Below are 21174 nucleotides of genomic sequence, written 5' to 3'. Positions count from 1 at the left end.
TTCAAGAAGCACTAATGCAGGCGGAAGCCTATATACAAGTGACCGAGCTCTGCTCCACCAGCAAGCAGTCGGACTAAAAGAAGTCCGAAAAACACAAAAGGGAGTCGACAAGAACAGCCGGCTCTCAAAGCTGAAGAGAGCAAGAAGAGAAAAGAAATCTGGGCGGTTGAGGGTTTTGATCAGCCGTCCCAGAAGAAAAAGAAAGAGTTTAAACCGTACGTCCCAAAGTACGAGTTTAACAAAGACTGCTACTCCATCCTCAAGGAGATAAAAGACCGGGTGACTATAGAGAAGCCCGCAACAATGAAATGTCCGGCCAAAAATCGGAATAAAGACAAGTATTGCCATTTCCATGATGATATTGGCCATGACACCAACAACTGTTATAGTCTCAAGCGGGTGTTGGATAGATTGGCTGATAAGGGGGTGTTAAAATCATACATCCTCAAGTCTAAGGTAACTCTGAAGACGGACCCTAGGAAGCTTTGCTAGAAGGGGGCCCGACAATCAAGGGCACCAAGGAACATGTTAGACGACTGGATGTCACTAAGCACCAAGGACCATGTCAGGGCCATGCGTCTACCGACACATTCCCTGAGGTCATCATCACTGAAAAGGACCGGGGCAAAGTCCGTCGGCCGCATGATGACCCCATTGTCATTGAATGCAAGGTGATCCTCATTGATACCGGTTGCTCGTCTGACATCATCAGCTACAAGTTTCTGCCTAAGCTGAAGTACAGGCCCGACAACATGCACAAGGTCACTTACCCCTTGGTTGGTTTTGGGGGTGGAGTTGTGCACCCAGTCAGCCGAATAGATCTACCCATCCAGCTGGGAGAAAAGGGAGAAGGGCACCGCATGGTCGTCCGGTTTTTGGTTGTGGAAGAGCTAACCGCCTATAATCTGATTTTGGGTCGTCCAACTCTAAACGAATCTAAGTCCGTCATCATCCCATCCCTCATGCTACTGAAATTTGAAAGAGATGACGATTATGTTGGCTCCTTGAACGGGGACCAGAAGATGGCAAAAGAGTGCTACCTCTTAGACGTTAAGCCCACAGTGGCCGCAGCCGGCCAGGGTGAGGAGCCAATAGATGATGTCAAAGAGGAAGATCCTTCCCTACCTGCAGCTGGTAAGAATAGAAAGGCCGACCAGCTGGTGGCTGTTAAAAAAGATAAGCAATAGCAATCACTGATCGGGGAACGGTCAGATAAACTCCGTCCCTAACCGGCTGGTGAACACATTGATATTTCTCTAGACGACACACGTCCGGAGTGTACTATAAAGGTTAGGACGGTTGCTTTTGCAAAACTGGGTACAGACTTGCACCATCTGCAGAATGAATTCAAGGACATTTTTGCCTTTGAAGTGGAAGAGATGCCAGGCATCAGCCCGGATCTTACTGTCCACAAGATCGCCGTGGATCCAAAGAAGAAGCCTGTTAGGCAAAAGAAAAGAAATCATGGAAAGGAGAGATTTCACGCGGCAGCCGCCGAGGTCAAGAAGTTGTTAGACGCCGGGTTCATTCGGCAATGTCACTTCCCAGACTGGGTTTCGATTGTTGTCCTTGTAAAGAAGTCGAATGGTACCTGGCGCATGTGTGTTGATTACATTGATCTGCACAAGGCATGTTCGAAGGACTGTTACCCGCTTTCAAAGATCGACATCATGGTCGATTCTACAGCCAAACATACTTTGATGAGTTTTATGGTGCTTATTCCAGCTTCCATCAAATACCCCTGTGGAAAAAAGATCAAGAGAATACGGCATTCGTCACTGATCAAGGGTTATTCTGCTATACTTTGATGACGTTTGGCTTGAAGAATGCGCCTACTACTTTCCAACGTATGATTAACTTGGTTTTCATTAATCAGATTTGAAGGAATGTAGAGGCGTACATTGATGACATGATAGTTAAATCCAAGCTACATACGGGTCATCTAGCTGACCTCCGAGAAACCTTCACTACACTCAGGCGGCAGAAGGTCATGCTCAATCCCAAGAAGTGTGTCTTCGGTGTTGAGTCTGGGAAGTTTCTCTGATTTTTTATTGATTAAAGGGGGAAAGAGGCCAAACCAGAAAAGATACAGGCGGTCATTGACATGAAGTCTCCCCGCACTGTAAAGGAAGTTCAAAAATTAACCGATTGTTTGGCGGCATTGGGGAGATTCCTCAGCCGGTCAGGTGACAAGTGCCTCTATTTTTTCCAAGCAATCAGAAAAAAGACCATGTTGGAATGGGGGGATGATGCTGAGGCGGCCTTTCAAAAATTGAAAGAGCACTTACACTCTTTACCAAGGCTTGTTAGCCCTTTTCCCAAGGAGACGCTCTACATGTACTTATCCGTCTTAGATCATTCTCTTAGTGTTGTTCTCCTTGCTGAGAGAAACGACAATCAGCTTCCGGTCTATTTCATTAGCCATATGCTTCGAAATGCAGAACTCAGGTACTCTATGATTGAAAAATTCGGTCTCGCCTTGTTCATGGCAGTCAAGAAGTTGAAACCTTATTTCTTGGCACATCCAGTGGTAGTCTATACAGACCAATCCCTCAAGCGGCCAATGAGAACTTTAGAATCATCTAGTCGAATACTTAAACGGGGTATTGAAATGCAAAGTCTTGAAATCACTTTCGAACCGAGGAAGGCAGTGAAGGGTCAGGCGTTTGCCGACTTCATTGTTGAAATGACAAGGCCGGTTGAACCGGAAAATCTTGATCAGGTTTGGAAAGTGTTTAGGGGATTTTTCCCCGCGACGTGGTCCAATTAGCACCTGCCACGTTTCAGCCACGTGGACTAATCAGGGACTGCCATATCTCATACTCCAGGAAGTCCAACATGGACCAATCAAGCCACGCCACGTGGCACCTAGGCTGCCAACCTGGAAAACGGCCAGCACGGCTCGAATCACAAGGCAAGCCCAATCAGTCCTAGGTTTACCATTTAACCTAGTATTGGGCACGTACTTCAAGGCTATAAATACAGTATTAGCCTTCATTAAAGACATTTAGAATTAATTAATCATCTCACCAAGAGAAGCCTAAACCCTTGTGCATACTGCTTGCTAGACTAGACATAGCATTAATTGCACACCTTGATCGCTCCTCCCCTTAGAGGAACCAGATCACCTTTACTTTCCGCACCTTTTACTCCTAAACATGTTCTAACTTGATCGTCAGAGGCGGAGCTCCCACCAACCGGAATTTCGATTTTTTTGCAAGTACAGGCGCACGGATCCAGTCTCGAAATTCTAACTCTCCCGCAGGACATCAAAAAAACCACGAAACATTTTGGCGCCGTCTGTGGGGACAGTACTTTCGAGATGCATGGAATCACAATTTGTACCGATTCTAAGTAACAAGCGTCCCATGGACGACCCCCAGGTCTACTCAGACCAGGATACGGACAATGAAACTGACGTTGAGACTCGCACGGCCCGTGATGGGTCCCTCAGAGCTCGACGCACCCGTCCCACCGAAAGGAGGGAATGGGAGGACTGCCCAGCTGAATCTAGTAAACCAGTCGGTCCGCCGCATGATCATCAACAGGCGGCCGAGGGATCTGCCCCCATCACCAGAAATGAACTCATGACCTTCATGAATAGTTTCAAAGGGGAAATCCAGGAACTTATCAACAAGAGGACGCCTGTTCCACCAAAGGAACAGTCGGCCAAAAGACCCTCCCAATCTGGGAGAAAGAAGCCTGTAAAGGATCGAGAGGCGACTCCTTACCCTAGGCCTAGGGAGAGGGAGACGCCAGTGATCGACCTAACTAAGTACCGCTTCCCCTCACCAGGGCAGAGGAAGCACATCCGTCATGTTCAGCCGGACGGGTTAAAGAAAACATACTCTAATGCTCGAATGCTGCTCGAGTAGAAGAAGAATGACCGACTGTCAGAGTCGGCCTCCACGTCTGATTTTCAAGACAGTCTACACAATACCTCCATGAGATATTCAAAATCAAACTATGAGAGCCAGACGGGCGGCATCTCCTCTCGTTCTCCAAGGAAATAACAGCCATCCGCCTTCTCCAAGGAAATAACCATCCCCCTTCTCCAAGGAAATAACAGAGGCCGCCCAGTCGGCCAAAGTTAAGAATGTGTTGGTAGGGGCCCATGATGGCACTGCCAACCCTGAAGACCAATTGATGGCGTACACCAACCCTATGTACCTCCAAGGGTTGGATGACGCCACATGGTGTAAGTGTTTCCCGGCCACATTGAAGGGCATCGCCTAGCAGTGGTTCGACAACTAGCCGACCGGGTGTATTAATAATTTCAAGACCCTTGTTTACCTGTTCACTTCAAACTTTTCAATGAACATCCCTGCTAAAAAGACCACCCTTGACTTGGGGGTCATACAGTAGGGAGAGAAGGAAGGACTGCGCTCCTACATCAAGAGGTTTAATCTGATGAGAATTCAGATACAGGGACTACCTGATGAAGTAGCTTACACGGACTTTTTCAAAGGTCTGAAGGACGGGTCGAACTTCAAATTTGACCTCGTCAGAAATAGGGTGACTACCCTCCAAGAAGAAATGATAGAGACGGACGCCTTCATTCAGGCGACCGACCTTTGCAATGTTGGAAAGCAGTCGGACCACAAGAAGTCCGAAAAAAGAGAGAGCCGACCAAAGCAGTCGGCCAATAAAGAAGAAAGAAAAAGAAAGGAAGTCTAGGTGGCTGACTCTTCTGAGTAGCCGTCCTAGAAGAAGAAGAAGGAATTCAAACCATACTCCCCTAAGTATGAGTTTAACAAGGATAGCTATACTATCCTCAAGGAAATCAAGGACCGGATCTCAATTGAGAAGTCGGCTGTCATGAAGAGTTCCGTCAACAATCGGAACAAAGATAAATATTGCTATTACCATGAGGACATTGGTCACGACACCAATGAGTGCATCAGCCTCAAGCGCCTCTTTGACCGCCTGGCAGACAAGGGGGACCTCAATTCCTATATTAAAAAATCAAAGGGTAACCAACAACCCAAACAGAAATAGGCGGGCAAGAAGAGGTCGACACTTGCTGATAATTCGGACATTGACGAAGCACAAATCTATATTATAGCAGGCGGCTTCGCAGGAGGAGGTCCTACTATCCTGGGCAACAAGAACAACATCAGGTGGCTGGGTATAAACTCAGTCGACTAGGGACGGGCCTCCAAGAGCTCGTTTCCTGAAGTTGTCATTACTGAACACGACTTAGGAGAAATCAGGGGGCCGCATGACGACCCCATAGTAATTGAATGCAAGGTGGCCAACCAGAGAGTTGGTCGGATTCTCATTGATACTGGGAGCTCATCCGATCTCATCAGTCAGAAGTGCTTGACAAAGCTCAAGTATAAGCCCGAGAGCATGCACCCGGTCTCCCATCCCTTAGTAGGATTTGGAGGAGGGATCGTGCACCCAGTTGGACTGGTGGATCTGCCTATCCACCTGGGCGAGAAAGGGGAGGGCGTCACATGGTGGTCCGGTTCTTGGTGGTTGACGAACTTTTGGCCTACAACATGATCTTAGGACGACCCACTCTGAATAATTCGAAAGCTGTCATCATTCCCTCTCTCATGCTTCTCAAACTTGAGAGAGATGATGGAACACTCGGCTCCCTAAGGGGAGACCAAAAGATGGCCAGGGAATTTTACCTCTCTTATATCAAGCCCACTGTGGCAGCATTCGGCCCCAGTGGAGAGACAACGGACTTTGAGCAAAGCAAGGACGCCGCGCCTGCCCCATCAACAACCGGCAAGAAGAGAAAGGCCACCCATCTGGAGGCCGAGAGAAAAGAAAAACGATAGCAATCACTAGCTGAGGAGCGGTCAGATGAATTCCGCCCTCAGCCGGCTGGTGAATACGTAGACCTCGTCCTGGACGACTCTCGCCCCACGATTGCTTTTGCTGAACTTGGTGCTGACCTGCACCAACTCTTAAGGGAATTCAAAGATATATCTACAGTCGGCCATGCCTTGATGAGTTTCATGGACGCCTACTCTGGCTTCCATTAGATACCCCTGTGGAAGAAAGATCAAGAGAAGACGGCCTTCGTCACAGATCAGGGATTGTTTTGCTATATTGTCATGCCGTTCGGACTAAAGAATGCGCCTGCAACCTTCCAAAGAATGATAAATACGGTCTTCTTCAACCAGATTGGAAGGAATGTGGAGGCGTACATAGATGATATGATTGTTAAATCAAAACTCCAGAGGGACCACCTAGTTGACCTCCGAGAAACATTCACCATACTCAGGCGGCACCGGGTCATGCTCAATCCCTAGAAATGTGTTTTTGGTGTTGAGTCTGGGAAGTTCCTCGGATTTCTAATCAACCAAAGAGGGATAGAGGCTAACCCCGAGAAGGTACAGGCGGTCATAGACATGCAGTCACCCCACACAGTCCGAGAATTTAAAATCTTACGGGTTCCCTGGCGGCATTGGGGAGATTCCTCAGCCGGTCGGGGGACAATTGCCTCTACTCTTTCCAAGCTATCAAGAAGAAGACCATGTTTGAATGGGGGCCAGATGCAGAGGCGACCTTCTAGAGATTGAAACCACACTTGCACTCCTTGCCAAGGCTGGTTAGCCCTCTGCACAAGGAAGTGCTATACATGTATTTAGCGGTCTCTGACCATGCTCTTAGTGCCGTCCTTCTTGCTAAAAGGGACGACTGCCAGCTCCCGGTCTACTTCATCAGTCACGTCCTGAAGAACGCCGAGTTATAGTACCCTATGGTTGAGAAATTTGGCCTTGCCCTCTTCATGGCAGTTAAAAAATTGAAGCCTTATTTTCTGGCACATCCGGTTGTGGTCTACACTGACCAACCAATCAAGCGACCACTGACAACTATGGAGTCGTCAGGCCGAATGATCAAATGGGCCATCGAGATCCAAAGTCTAGAGATCACTTTTGAGCCAAGGAAAGTAGTGAAGGGGCCGACTGATCTTGAGAACTGTGAGCAAGTCTAGAAAGTCTATGTGGGCGGGAGCTCTACAATGAACGGTTGTGGTGCAGGCGTCATATGTCAGTCTCCTGAAGGAGACAGGTACGAGTATGCGCTACGGTTTAAGTTTCAAGCCTCCAACAATGAGGCGGAATATGAAGCCCTATTGGCTGGCATCCGCATGTGTAAGGCGGCCGGGGCAAAGAAGATAACCGCCTGTTCTGACTCGCAACTGATCGTAAGCCAATACCATGGTGAATATGAAGCCACACATCCTGCCATGATCAAGTAACTACAGGCGGTAAAGCAGGAGGCCAGGACACTTGAAGAGTTTCGCCTAAATCAAGTGCCCAGATCTAAGAATAACCAGGCAGACGCCCTCTCTAAACTGGCATCATCAGCCTCCTGTGATACACCTAGGACGGTTTTCTGGGAAGTGACGGATAAAAGGAGTATTGAGGAGGACCCTATTGGGATCCTAGACAGAAGCTCAACCTGGATGGATGACATCCGGGCATACTTAACAGACAACACCCTGCCGGATACTCACTCAGAGGCATTCCTACTGAAAAAACGGGCGTCCAATTTTGAAATGCATAAAGGAGAACTCTTCAAGAAAGGATATCTCCAACCCCTCTTCAAATGTGTCACCCGAGAAAAGGGGCGAGAGGTCTTAGAAGACTTACACTCAGGATTCTGTGCCTCTCATATAAGCGGTAAGGTTACTTCTGGCCGACCCTGGAAGCAGACGCTATGGAGATGGTGAAAAAATGTGACAAGTGTCAAAGGTTTGGCAAGCTAATCCATCGTCCGACCACTGATCTGACGGCCATACATAGTCCCCTACCATTTTCCAAGTGGGGCATGGATGTCCTAGGTCCGTATACACCTGCAACAGGCGGACGGAGGTATATCTTGGTAGCGGTCGACTACTTTACCCAATGGGTAGAAGCCGAGGCTGTCAAAGGAATCAAGACCAAGGACGTTATCTCATTCATCTGGAGGAACGTCGTTACACGGTTTGGGGTGCCTATGTCTATGGTCTTTGATAATGACCCTCAGTTCGAGACGCCTGTTCTCAAGAATTGGCTGGGGGATCAAGGAATTTCATACAACTTTGCATCAGTTGGTCGACCCTAAGCAAACGGCTAGGTAGAAGCTTTCAACAAGATTATCTCTGACGGTATCAAGAAAAAGATTGAGAAAGAAGGCGGCCTATGGCCAGACGAATTACCACATGTTCTCTGGGCCATAAGGTCGATTGAAAAAAGGGTGACTAGGGAGACCCCATCCCTCCTGACCTATGGGGCAAAAGTTGTTCTACCCATAGAGCATTATGAGCCGACTCTTCGTGTCATGCTGTATGACGAGGAGGCCAATTAGGAATCCATGCGCCTAGCATTGGACTCACTTCCAAAGCGTAGGGGCAACGCAGCCCTACACCATGAGATCTACCGTCTGAGAATGACAAGAACTTATAACAAGCGAGTATACAGGCGTCCACTGAAAGTGGGGGACTTTGTACTATAGAAAATGGAAGCAGTCGGTAGGGCTAATGAGTTGGGAAAGCTAACTCCCAACTAGGAAGGACCCTACCGAATCTTTGAAGAGTTCAGAGACGGCACCTATTGCCTGGAAACACTAGACGGCCGACCTCTACCTAGAACATGGAATGTAGACAATTTGAAGAAGTATTACTTCTGAATAATGTGATTGAACAAGAGTTGTTAATAAAACTTGCAATTATTTCAATACTCTGTACTGTTATTAGAGGGGCAAGCCGCTTGTACATTTGCAGTCGGCTACTCTCCAATGTGTATTTTACTCTATTAGAGAGGCATGTCGTCTGAACATACAGTCGACTACTCTCCAAAGAAGAGGGTCGCCTGAACCCAAACAGACGGCTACTCTTCTATACTTAAGTCTAAGGTATTTTAGTACCTACGTTCACCATGAACTAAACAAGGCCAATGGCCAAATGATCAGCCCAGGCACCAGGCCGACTGATCCTATCTTAAAATGAAACTAATACGACCTGTCGCAACATCATAGCAGGCGTCCGGCAACATCCCTCCGGATGAGATTCGTCGCAGAGAGAAGCTCCCTTTTGGGCGGAATAATGCTCTATAAACCAAACAAACGGCCCCTAACGACTGTCCCCAAGGACAATCACGTAACCGTTTACACTTGAGACAAAGATAACTACTACTACTAACCGAACTAGTGGTAAGTCAGTTCACATCTGAGTCGGAAGACCACCTGTCATTACTTGGAATAAATGTAGACGGTACCTTTTGATTTAATAGCCAAGCAAAACTTGGCGAATCAAGGGGACTATCCGGCCTACGCCGCTTGGTACTCTACTACTCAAATCAGTGGCGGAGACTGCGTAGCCCCAAGGGAGACTCATAGCCACATAGTCTAGTTTGGAACCTAAAAGGTGCAAGAACATTTGTTTTTTTGGCAAACAAGGGTACTTGGCCACTACTCCAACTAGGTCCACCAATACAGGCGCAGTTGTACAGACCAGACGCCTCGTCCACATGAATAGGCGGCCTGTTTCTACCATACACCAACGCCCTGTAAACTGCCAAAACATCTTGGCATAATTTTGGTTAATGGCCAAGAAAAACTTGGCGAATAAAGGAAGTCAAGTGGCCTCCGCCGCTTGACCCTCCTACTACTGAAACAAAAGAGGAGGTGACCAGACAACCAGTCGCCCTCCCTAAAAGGAATCAAAAGTATGAAAGGACCGCCAGATCTTGAAAATAGGTGGCCGTCAACTACTATTCCATCTAGACCTAATAAGGGAACGTTTGTAGCCGATACAGGCGGATCCCATGAAAACAGGCGTCCCGTCGTTCTTTGGAACCTATACAGACGACATGTTTCCTTCAATCTTGCTAAGATCTAAGCACTTAGCTCCTCAACTACGCCTACTACGCCTACTTTTTCCAAGACAGCAGCCTCAGCCAAAGCGCAACCAACAGGCGGCCTAGGTGATATTTAGCTGGAAAGTCTGGAAAGTTTGCTATCGTACGCTTTCGTTCAAAGCGCGACTGAACTCATGGCTGACTAATCATTAGAGAAACAATCAGTCGGCCAGGGGCAGCAATAATAGTCGGCTGCAGCACCCTCTAAGATGTCTTCTATACTTAGCAACATTCAAATGGCAAAATTTGATGCAAAAACAGTCGGTATGGTAAACAAGCGGCTATTGAAGACATCTTATACTTGGAAAATTGAAATAAAAAATAAAGATTGCTGGACAAGACGACAAAACAGTCGTCACATTCATAACTAAACAACCGGCCAAGAAGACCGGCAAAATATTCATAGACCCCGACCCCTTGGTCGGGTAAAGAGATACAAAAAAAAAAAAACAAACTGCACACAGGCCGAAGAAGAGTTGAAAATAATAATAATAATAATAATAATAATAATAATAATAATAATAATAATAATAATAATAATAATAATAATAATAATAATAGTAGTAATAGTAGTAGTAGTAGTAATAGTAATAGTAATAGTAATAGTAATAGTAATAGTAATAGTAATAGTAATAGTAATAGTAATAGTAATAGTAATAGTAATAGTAATAGTAATAGTAATAGTAATAATAATAATAATAAACAGCTTAAGCATTGGAGAGGGGGGTTTCATTAATGGCGGCCGCCTGATCGGCTTCAACATTGGGCGCCTGCTCCTCTAGCACATTCCCTTGTCGAGGCTCGTTAGCAGGCGCCTGCTCTTGATTGGCATCCGCCTCTTCTTTCTCGGTCTCCCCCTTTTCGGCATTCGCCTCCTCTTCCTCCTCATCCTCAACCTTATCCTCGGTCGCCTCATTCTCCTGTTCCTCCTCATTGAGCGCTTGGTTCATGATGTTCTTATTATATTGCTCCGTACAAGCGGCAAACCAGTCCCCCTATTGCTCATAGGCTGAGTTTGGGAAAATTCCAGCCCAGGTCATCTTTATGATGACAACGGATTCCTCCATCATGGCTTCAGCAAGGGCTATCTTATCAGCCTCGGCCTTAGCATTGAGTTGCTGGGTGAGGGCCGCCTCCTGGTTTACAGAATGTCAGTAGTCAAAATCTCATTATGGGCAATCTGAAACATTGCCCGGTCACAATCAGAGGCGACCATGCCCTTTGCAGCCTTTACCTCCTGTTCTTGTCGCTGATAGGTTTGTGGAGACCATGTACACGAAGCAAGGCATGCGAAACAACAAAACAGGCGTCAAAATCTCCAAAAAACAGCCGGCAGATAATGTCACTGTTGTCCAAAATCAAAAAGAAAAAAAAATCCATTAAGTCTACCTCGGAGAGTAGACCCATGATAGAGTCCAAGTCAAGGGTGTCGACTCCCCTAACTTATTCCCTCTCGTCCAAGGGAATGGCCTTGACCATAGACTTGGTCATCTGGACCAAGTCCGGCTCCTGAGGGGCGCCTACAATAGAAAGCATAAAAAATTAATCAGATAAAGGGGGGAGCAACAGGCCGCCTGATCTAAGAAAGTTTAAATAGGCAAAGAATCAAGGAAATCCGGTTATACCTCTTGGAGGCTGAGTGTCCCTAGGGACGGCTGTTTACTTTGCCCTACTTTGGGGGGTTCGCGCCTGCTTATCGGCTAGTAAAAGTTATTATGATCAAAGAGGGGAAATCACAAGGAATTTGGCAAAGTTTCAGAAGCTCACCTTGGATGCCTCCTTTGAAGGCGACTCAGAGGAAGGCCGCTTCTGGCCAAGAATGGCAGCGCGTAGAAGGGCGGCTGCTTTCTTGGAAGTAGTGATTTTATCCATGGCTTCACCTACAAACAATGCATCACATAGTTAGTAAAAGTACAAGCTAATCAAGAAATGCAAGAACATAAAAAGGGCCGACAACCTCTAGTGGTCTGTTCACTAAGGCCACAGGCGGCCAAGAAGTACTCGTCATACAACCAACTAAACTTGAGTATGCAGTTTAGGGGGATTAACTCTTGTACCCCCGTAGCAGAGTTGGCTTTGATTTCTACTATGAAGAGACCTTGATCAAGGATCTCCTCCTTAGCTTTACGAAGAACAGGCGGCAGGCCAGAGCCCCCTGCGAGGAGAGGTGGATTCCTGTTCCACCTGTTGTACCTCTTGTTTAAAAGTTTGTTGGGGCTGGAGACAATAAAGAAGGTGTTCCTCCAGTCCTTCCATTTGTTCTCCTTCCCCCTGGTCATCAAATAACCCTTATGGCTGGAAATCTGGTACCAGTCGGCACCGCTTGTTGTAGGGGTTTGACTCAGGTAGTTCATTTGGGCGAACGCTTCAAAATTTGGTTCAACCCCATGCATTTCACAGCCGGCCACGTAGCCCAGTATGTTGAACCACGAGTTTGGGGCTAACTGCCAGAGCCCCACCTCGTACCCATCCAGGGTTTGTTGAACAAACGGATGCAAGGGGAATCTTAGTCCAACCTTAATGGCCGCCTCATAGCAGCCAAAACAGGCGTCCCCATAGATGGCTCCCTCAGGCCAGACCACTATATCTTCAGCATCCGGCACTGTTAGAAAATAACCAGGGCCCATTACATGGTCCGCTTGGAATGTCCCTATTCTCTCGACCATGGGCTTAATCTTGCCCTTTGGGACATGGCAATAATACGGAGTGTTTAACTCCCTATGAGAAGCGGACGACTTATCCCAGCCATCCCCCTTTTCAATAGCATGAGACGCTCTCGCCTCATGAAGACGAGAATGCCTCTCTTCTGAATCTAGAAAATGCCGGCTGGATGAGCTAGACTCAGAGTCGCTTGAACTCCCAGAAGAGGATGACTTCTCTTTCTCAAAAAGGACCGGTTCTTGTCCAGACATATCAACAAGGATAGGAGTGGCCCCCTGAACCTCCTAAGATTCTCCCAAAATTGAATCACTTGGAGTGCTAAGGGAACCAGGTGGCCAGTCCGAAAGCTCGCTCATTTGAACATACTACGAGGAATCGTCCTCTTAGTTCTGGCTATGGTGTCCTGCAAAGACACAAAGACAATTGGACTTGGAACGCATGGAAAAGTTTGGTCCAAAAAGGTGCAGGCGGCACTCCTAGTCCTAGATTCAGCCGTCCCCGGTGACCGACTAATCACTAACCTAGGTCGTGCCGGGTGCTTTTGGGATACCATAATTTCAAAAGAAAAATGCAAAGAAATGAAAAAGTGCAAGAGCAAAACAGACAGTTACCTGAAGTATGTTTTCTAAGAAAAGGAGATGGAAGTCTGAAGCAGCCAGTCACCAACAGTCTGCTAAGCGCAAACAGTCGGTCGATTATCAGTCGTCCGGAAGTCTCAGAGCACAAGTTCAGGGTTCCGAGTTCTCCTGCAAAGTTCACAAATGTGAACTAGGCCTTGGTCAAAATGCCTTTATATAGGGTTATTTAAGAATTTGAAGGGTCACACCCTAAATTCACAAGTAGGCGGGAAAAATCAGACGGCCTACCACAGGCCGACACCTGTCATAGGCCGACGCCTGGTTACGAGTCGACACCTGTCACAGGCATCACGTGACAAGTCACATGACTCCCGTGAGGGGCAAATGTTTAGGGGATTTTTCCCCGCCACGTGGTCCAATGAGCACTTGCCACGTGTCATCCACGTGGACTAATTAGGGACTGCCACGTGTCATACGCCACGTGGCACCTAGGCTGCCAACCTGGAAAGCGGCTAACACAACCCGAATCCCAAGGCAAGCCTAATCAGTCCTAGGTTTACCATTTAACCTAGTATTGGGCACATACATTGAGGCTATAAATACAGTAATTAGCCTTCATTAAAGACATTTAGAATTAATTAATCATCTTACCAAGAGAAGCCTTAACCCTCGTGCATATTGCTTGCTAGACCAGACTTAGCATTAATTGCACACCTTGATCGCTCCTCCCCTTAGAGGAACCAGATCACCTTTACTTTTCGCACCTTTTACTCCTAAACACGTTCTAAATTGATCGTCGGAGGCGGAGCTCCCACCAACCGGAGTTTCCGTTGTTTTGCAGGTACAGGCGCACAGATCCTGTCTCGGAATTGTAACTCTCCCGTAGGACATAAAAAAACCCAGGAACAGAAAGTGTATGTAGACGGGAGATCTACTATGAATGGTTGTGGTGCAAGGATTATATGTCAGTCTCCTGAGGGGACGAGTATGAATATGCACTACGGTTCAGTTTCAAGCCTCAAATAATGAGGCTGAGTAAGAAGCTGCTATCCGGTATACACTTCTGTAAGGCAACAGGGGCAAGAGAAATTAAAGCCTGCTCTGATTCTTAGTTGGTTGTTAACCAATACCATGGTGACTATGAGTCCACCCTTCCGGCTATGATCAAATACTTGCAGGCCGTCAGAGCAAATGTTGGGACACTTGATGAATTTCATCTAACTCAAGTGCCCCGTTCAGAGAACAATCAGGCTGATGCTCTTTCTAAGTTGGCATCATCCGCCTCTATGATACGCCTCGGTCAGTCTTCTGGGAGGTAATGGAAAAATGAAGTATTGAAGAAGATCCCATTGGAGTCCTGGACCGAAGCTCAACCTAGATGGATGGCATCTGAGCCTATCTGCTAGGCGGCACTTTGCCGGATACATATCCAGAAATGGATGTAATGAAAAAACGTGCAGCCAACTTTAAGATCCACAATGGAGAGCTTTTCAAAATGCAATCTCTTTTGAAATGCATCACCCCAAAAAAGGGGCAAGAGATTCTGGAAGATCTGCACTCGGGATTTTGTGCCTCACACATAGGCGACAGGTCTCTAGCAGAAAGGGTCAGGCGGCAAGGCTACTTCTGGCCCACTCTTGAGGCAGACACCATGGAAATGGTGAAGAAGTGTGACAAGGGTAAGAGATTCGCTAGACTCATACACCGTTTGGCCACTAATCTAACGGCCATTCATACCCCAGTACCATTTGTCAAATGGGGCATGGACATTTTGGGTCCGTATACGCCTGCGCTAGGCGTACGGCGGTATATTCTAGTTGTCGTTGACTACTTCACCAAGTGATTAGAAGCAAAGGCGGTCAAAAAATTAAGACAAAGGATGTCATTTCCTTCATCTGGAAGAATATCATCACCCGGTTTGAAGTACCTATGTCTATGTTTTTTGACACCGACCCTCAATTTGAGATGCCTACCCTCAAGAATTGGCTGGGAGACCAAGGGATCTCCCACTGTTTTGCATCAGTCGGCCACCCCCAAGCAAATAGCCAGGTTGAAGCCTTCAACAAGCTAATCTTAGACGGCATTAAGAAGAAAATTGAAAGGGCTGGCGGTCTATAGGCAAAAGACTTAACTCATGTCCTATGGGCCATCTAAACAACAACAAAAGGGGCAACCGGCAAAACCCCATATCTCATGGTGTATGTTGCTGAAGCCGTCTTGCCTATTGAACATTATGAGCCAACTCTTCGAGTCATGTTGTATGATGAAGAGACAAAGGAGGCCATGCGGCTAGCATTGGACTCACTTCCAGGACGCAGGGTCAATGCTGCCTTGAGTCATGAGATATACCGTCTGAGAATGACAAGAGCCTACAACAAAAGTGTGCACAAACGACCCGTAGGGGACTTTGTGTTACAGAAAATGGAGGCAACCGGTAGGGCCAATGAGCAAGGCAAGTTGACACCCAATTGGGAAGGTCCCTACCAGATCTATAAAGAAGTAAGAGGCGACATCTACCGCCTGGAAAATCCAGACGGCAGGACGCTAGCCAGAACTTGGAATGTAGACAATCTAAAGATGTACTACTTCTAAGACTTGTAAATTTTTTGTAAATGAAAAGCCTGTCAATGAAAAATTGCTTTTTGTTTTCAATTTTGATTACTTATGCTTTATTAGATATATCCCTATGGGAACACCGCCTGTGCAATGTGAAGACGGCCAAATATAAACCAACCGTTTGCTCCAATATGTGTATGACATCCGTCGATGCCCTTCCGGGTGATTTCGTCGCAGAGAGCATCTCCCATTTTGGTGACACATTTCTTTATAGACTTAAACACAAATGGCAAAGACTAACTAACCCAATAGTGGCCAGTTCATAGCCGTTTGACCTGAATAATATAAAATGGAACCTAGACAGCGTAAGAAAACCGCATGTCCTATTGACACCACCCGGTATCCGGCCGTTATTCCAACTTAGATTAACAACTTATAATAATTTTATAACTCGAGAAATCCCCTTAATAGGGAAAAATGACGCTTGAGTATATTCATCAATAATCAAGTCCAATTTCATAGATGACCCAAACGGTGAACGTCTAGGTGATGCAGATAGTACCGCCTGAATCTTGGACGGCTGTGTATTTGGCTTGGGGAAAACATCTATTTTGAAACCAACCACATAGTTGCCTAGGGGTAAGAGGCCAGCCGGTTTGTTAGTTGCCGCATGCAATTAATAAGTTGGGAAAAATCGAAGCATATATATAGCAAGAGTCATAAATTGCAAGAATTGAAACCGACTCAGTCGGTCATTTCATGAATAAAACTCGACCAAAAGGCCGTGGGGGAGGGGGTGATTGTCGTATTGGATTTACATCCAGGAAAATAAAAAGAAATGTTGATAATATATCAGAAATACTCGGCACGCAGGCTGCAAATGCAGACGGTCAAAGGCCGAAAGAAAGAAACAAAAGCTAATTTTGTTGAGGTGGGGCAACCGACACATCCTTCCCAGGCGGAGGTAGAGCAGAGTTCAACTGTGCATCCTCTGCCTGTTGATCTTCCTCCTCTCCCTCCCCAGCAACCAGAGTTGGCTCCTCACCGTTTGAGGCCACCTTGTTTGCTCATTCCTCAAACGGTTCAGGCTTCGGCTTCCCTTTAGACCTGGCAGAATGAACAAGATCTGCGTACTGGTAGACCAAAGCCCAGACGCCATAATCAGCACCCTGATGCACAAGGTCCTATGCCATCCTCATCCGGTCCTCGCAGTCTTGTTTATTCTCCTCAATGAGGTGGCTTTTCTCAGCCTCCAAAGTTACCCTGAAGTTGGCCTGGGAAGCAGCCATCTCATCCTTTAGACGGTTAACATCTGCTCGGAGGGTGGTGTTTTCCTTGTCAGCGCCCTCTAAAGCTTTGACGTGCGCCTAGGCGTTCTTGAGCGCCGCCTCAAAATGAATGGCTTTCAGGTTAGCCTCATTAAGAGCAGCCGTCAGCCGCCTTATGGATTCCGCCAGCGTCGTTAGCTCAGCTTTAGTCTCAAGATCATTTATGGTATTCTGATACTAAGTAACGTCATCGGACTCATTCACCCGTTTATTGGCCCTCCTTACCTCTTCCTGCTTGCAAGCATACGACTTCTTCAGCCCATCAACTCTCAACATCGCCTGTATAAATGCGAATGGTATGTTAGAAACACAACCGACATTATACTCAAAAGAATCAAAATTAAGTTACTATACCTCAGACAACAAGGTGAGGATGCGTTTGACATTGAATGACTGAATCCCAGGGATGGCTCATTATCCTCCTTGGGTATAGATCTCAGCATGGTCTTGGAGAATTGTTGCACATCCGGGCACCGGGGGGATTGATCTGCAGCAGAAGGTAAATTTGGTGAGAAAGCTACATATGCGCCACCAACAGACTGTCGGCTGCCTGAGGAACCCTCCGACTGTAGCTAAGAACGTGACTTAACCTGCATGGGCCAACCAAGCTCAAAGGGGGAGTCGAAGGGGTCATCCATACCTTAGGGATGTTGCTGAAGGCTAAGATCGCCCACGGCCGCTGCAGAACCGCTTGCAGCTTTGGGTGGCTCACCACCCTTCAGCACCTCAAAGGCACCCGGCTTGTTATAGAGGTCTATCCCAAGACCAAGGTTCCTGATACTCTTCCCGTCGATGGTCAAACAACCTTTCCCAAGTGGAAACTTAGGAGCCGTCTGAATAGAAGACACCTTTCTGGACTTGGCCGAGCTTGTGACCTCATCATTCGGTTTCCGTTTGATTATCTTGTAAGGGATCTAAGAGCCCCCTTGTCTCCATCCTGCACAGGAAAATGCAAAAAATAAGTATACAGTCGGTCATAACCGTCTCTATACGCAAAGAAAGAGAAGACTAGTGCAGGCGGTTCATACCTGACCCTTGGCCGCTAGCTTGGCCTTCTTTTTCTCTACATTCTCCTTTATTATTTAAGCTACAGAGTGGGCAGGCGTCTTGCCTTCGGGAAGCATCCTTCTGCCGGTTTTTGCAAAGAGAACCGTCTGTCAGATCATCAAACAAACAAGAGTTCACAAGTTAAAAACAATAGAGACGACATATAACTGCCGAATGTTTATTCTACGTACGTCTATCGAACATGGTGCTTAGACCGCAGGCGGACAAGAACGCTTCGTCTCTCAACCACTCATGCTTGGGTACCCAGTTTTTAGGTACGCTTATTAACTCACCGGTTGCTAGGGGCATGGTAGTTACCTCGAAGAAATTCGGCTCTATTATTGCCTCCCAGTCGGCGTTTGGAACCTTGGGCCTGGCACACTTTTGGCCCAACAGATCCGGCTTCTTATTGTAGCAGCGATACTCAAAGTTTTCTCGCCGTTTGGGGGCAGAAACAAGATAAAACATGTTCCTTCAATCAGACCACTTAGACGGTTTGTCTAAGGTCATGAGGTACTCCGGATGGGTTGTCAAGGTGTACCGAGCCCTCCAGCCGCCTGGGTTACGGCTAAAGTAATGCATATGAGAAAAAGCCTCCCAGCCGAGATGGAGGTTCTGCATCTCACTGGCGGCAATGTAACCCAGAATGTTGACAGGAGTTTGGGGTCAACTTCCACACGTCAAGGCCGTATCCTCAAATGATTGCCTTTATTGCATCATGGAGGGGGAAGCGGAGACCGGCTAGGAACGTCGCCTCATAACAGCCAAAGTACTCATTTGCATTTGGTTGGTTATCTTTCCAAGCAATGGTGCCAAGCTCAGGCGGCACCCGTATGACATAGCCCTCCCCAAGAGGACGCTTCTTCCTGAAGTTCTCCAAACCTTGTTCCATGTTGGCCCTATCCCTGGCGGAAACATGGATTCGGAAAGGGTCCGTCTCTTTATTCCACTTTTTTTGCTCCTCATCCTCACTATCCTCAAGCGAAGATAATGAGCCACTACTCTCTTCAGTGCTAGAACCAGAGGCGGTCTCTCCACCGTCTATATCTGAGCCGGGTACAGAGCTGGTCTCTTCACCGTCTCTCTGTTCGGACTCAACTTCATCAGATTCCTCCAAGATACTATCACTAGGAGTGTTAGGTGCACCTAAAGGAGACTCTCTTTCCTCGCCAACCAGTTCCACCTCATCAGGCAGAACACCGTCTGTATCTTCCTCTCTATAGTTCGGATCAGATGTCGTCCTCATTGTTCAAGCCATAGTGTCCTGCACAGACATAGAGACGGTCGAATTTGGGGAAGAACAAGGGTGGTCCAAACACCCAGAGGCGGCACCTCTTGTCCTAGACTCAGCCGTACCAGGAGACCGACTAACTACTGACCTAGGTTGTGCCGTGTGTGCTAATGGTAAGTCCATCTTATTCAATGCTATATACACAAATGGTAAAAGAGTAAGGGGAATAAAGACGGTACCTAAAGTGTTTTTTTGGAAAGAGTCAAGCGTTGACCGGCTGTAACAGGCGGGCATGAAATGAGGCAATTATCTGAGAAGTACACAGGCGGTTGTCAGATTTTCTTTCTCTAGAACGTTTGACTTTCTCTCTAGACTTTTTTTTAAAATGTCAAAAATGAGGGGGGGTAAATTTCTATTTATAGAAGGGTAAATTCAGGGGCATCCCTATAATTTCCCCAGAAGGTGAACAGTTAAAAACAGTTCATCAATGCCTAAGTGACAAGTGTCACAGGTGCCACGTGACACGCCACGTCACCCATATGAGGGGCTAATATTTTGGGTAAAAATTCCCAAGCACGTGGCCCAATCAGAGGGTGACACGTGTCACCTTAGGAGAGGTTCAAAATGAACCAATTCTCAACTGACACGTGGCACTCCCAATCAGTAGGGAAAAAGACGGCCTTCAAGGCCAAATTCCTGAGAAAAGCCGCAAAACAGCACAGCCCCCCAAATCTAGGTCAGAATGACCTAGGTAGGGGCACATTTACCAACGACCCTATAAATAGGGAGATTTCCACTCACTTTGGGGACACGTTTATTTATTACACACAATCAATTCTCTCATATCAGAGAAGACACCTAATCTCAGGATCCGAGAAGATCTACTTTTACTTTCCGCACTTTTTACATCACTCCAAACACTTTCTAACTTGATCGTCAGAGGCGGAACTCCGAACACCCGGAGCTTCCGTTGTTTCGCAGGTATAGCCGGCGGGAAATCAGTCTTGGTGACGTAACTCTCTCGAGGGACACAAAAACCTCGAAACAGTAAATATATTTATCTCATGTATTATTTGATATTTTTTTTACAAACGGTTAATTTTTACTATCAAATAATGCCACAGACGCCTCTCCTCTTCTCTCCTCCTCTCTTCTAGGGTTTCTCCCAAATCTTGGCCATTTAGGCCGGAAATAGTCTAATTTCTTCGGAAATTAGACTATTTTCGTCCCTTTTCCCTTAATTTTCTTTATTTTTCAATAAATCTACACGAGTATTGTAGATATTCGTCCGTCTTCCTATGGTGGAGTGTCTCCCTATGGTGGAGTCGTTAGTTTTTGTTAGTTTTGTTTTTTGTTTTGGTTAGGGTTTTTTTTGTGTGTTAGGGTTTATTAAAAAGGTAATCATCTTTTCCCCTATTATCAATTCGTTGGTAAAGAGTTGTCCAGGAGGTGTTCAAGTGAATCAGATGAAAATCATCCTTACGGTTGCAACAAATCGTTAGACCGTCTCTCCAAAAAGGTTGTATATTCCAGCGATGTGTGCGAGAGATGTACCACAGTGTAAGATTTATTCAACGATCGTAGCTTTGATAAAGGAAACCCTTATTTGATTCAATTTTATGTATTTATTGATTAAGATTTCATTTATAAATGCCGTATGGCTTTTTATTAATGAATTGATTTGTTTCAAAAAAAAAAATGCCACAGACAGATAGATCATTACAGTTTTTATACTTTTATGTGTTTGATTAAAACTAACATTGTCTTCCTTTCAAAAACTAAACTAGTTTTTCCTTTTTGAAAAAAAATTTACTAACTATGCACTCATTCGGTCATTCCCCTTTGTTATCTCCACTGCTTCTCTGCTCCTTCAACTCTTCTTATCACCTTGTCATCATAACTTCTCCATT

This window comes from Chenopodium quinoa, unplaced genomic scaffold (genome assembly GCF_001683475.1).
Source record: "Chenopodium quinoa cultivar QQ74 unplaced genomic scaffold, ASM168347v1, whole genome shotgun sequence".
In the NCBI taxonomy this organism is placed as follows: domain Eukaryota; kingdom Viridiplantae; phylum Streptophyta; class Magnoliopsida; order Caryophyllales; family Amaranthaceae; genus Chenopodium; species Chenopodium quinoa.
This window is presented reverse-complemented; position numbering follows the sequence as displayed.